Here is a 2067-nt window from a genome sequence, read left to right as displayed (position 1 = left end):
AAAAACTCTAAAAAAAAAAAAAAAAAAGTGATTGGTATTGCTTCATGTCCACACTTGAGGAAATGGGAAATTGAAGATTGTCTCCTTTAGGACTTGAATTCCTTCTCTGTGTCCAAGTTAGTAAAAGGTCAAGAAATTTCAGTTGAAACTGGACATGGAGAATTTTGTCAGAAAGAGTTCCATGTGTTGGTTTTTCTGTAGTTTCACTTTTTCAGTCAACAGCTCAAAAACTGAAACATTTTATATTTTCCAGTGGTGTGGGGGCCAACTCAAGTTTACCATTCTGACTAAATACCACCCTGCTTCTAGTTTATCTGAATCTCCTGCCTCAAGTGCTACTTATTAAGTATCACACTTTTCAGGAGATGCACTATCAAATTGTGCAACTGAATGAAACCTGTTCTTCTTGAGATCCTTGCAACCGTATCACATGTAGTAGTATCACTCTTTCTGCATTTTGGTCAAATAATTTTTTACAGAATCTAAACAAAAAAAACAAAACAAAAATTTTAAAACCAATATGGATGTAGAGCTGTTTTTGGTATTATCTGCTTCTGGCATCAGGGTAATGCTAGCATTAAACAACTAAACTTCAGAACTCTGATGCTTTAAAAGGATGTAGTAAATTACCTAAAAAAGGTAACAACTAAGATAATTTCAAGTAACTACAGAATATACTCAGGATACATTCAGTATTGCCCCCAAATCTTTTAGTATTTATGCAATACACATTCCTTGGAGTTGACACAAATATTTTTAAGAACTCTGTGCGAATTGTAGAACAAAAGTCCCATGGTTATGAGTAATATATTCTCTGAAGCTGAGTGTTCTGCTCTCTGGATACAGCCTTTGCAATGATGAAAGATAATTCTCATTTTTCTTTCTCAATCCAATTAAGTAACATAATAATATATAAAAATGATTACTCTCAACATTATTTTAGTATATTTAAATCATATTATTTGCCATACCACAGATATTATATGCAGAAGTCAGAGATAAATATTTGCATCCATGACACCTTGATTTAATAAGTTATATCAGGTCTATAGATTTCGTGGCACGATGTTTGACAGTTTGGCATTGATTTATATATTTGTACTGGACCTTGGGTAATTTAAGACCAAACATATGGAAACCACTGTGTTATCAAATTTAAATTTCTAAAATGCACTTGGTACATCTTGTCAACCTAGCTGAAAAGAAAACATTTTGAGGTTCAAATTTAGTTCAATCAAGCATGTCAAAATAAAAGGCATTTTTGGACTTAAATTTTACTCCTTATTGTGATTTTAATATATGTGATATCCTCTGCATATTCTCTATGAAATGTAAAACAATTGTATAGTTAAGGACCATATTCATCCTAAGCATTTCCACCACAGAATGTTACCACGCATTAGTAATTAAATGATTTTAGTAGTGCACAGATGACAAATTAATGTAGCATCTGCCCATCTTTATGGAAGTCATCAAATGACAGCTTAATTATTGGCTAGTTTCACTATTCATTAAGGATAATTTCTGAAAGATTTTTCAATCAAATCTATCATGAGGAAGATATGCATAATATCATATATGAGCTTTATATTCCTCATAGCTGATTTCAGTGTTTCAAATATCTAATTGTTGATATCTAGTTAGAGATACATTATCTTTTTAAGACTGTCCTTTTAAGCAATAATTTTATGAAAGTTAATTGCTGATATTGAAAAAATTAACCTATCTAGAGAGAGATATCCATAAATATTTTATCAAATTTACTCAGTGATATCTCTTTCCAAGAAATAAGCAAAATTACACTGCTGACATATTAATTTGTGAAATGTCAAAGAAGGATATAAATGAAATATAAAGCAGAAAAGAATAAAGGCAAAGGATTTGAAAAATACAAAATAAGGTGCAAGATAATAGGTGTTAAATATAATCCAGGCATAAATATAATTAAAGGCATTTTTATAATAACCATTATTAAATATTATTATTATTGTGTAAGAAACATTCCATACAGTGTGTTAACACTTTTATATATCATTCTACACAGACGTGAATGTGTGAGGTAACGGA

The sequence above is a fragment of the Fukomys damarensis genome, unplaced genomic scaffold (genome assembly GCF_012274545.1).
Source record: "Fukomys damarensis isolate Sample0158 unplaced genomic scaffold, DMR_v1.0_HiC HiC_scaffold_6, whole genome shotgun sequence".
Classification (NCBI taxonomy): Eukaryota; Metazoa; Chordata; class Mammalia; order Rodentia; family Bathyergidae; genus Fukomys; species Fukomys damarensis.
Note: the sequence above shows the minus strand (reverse complement) of the source record.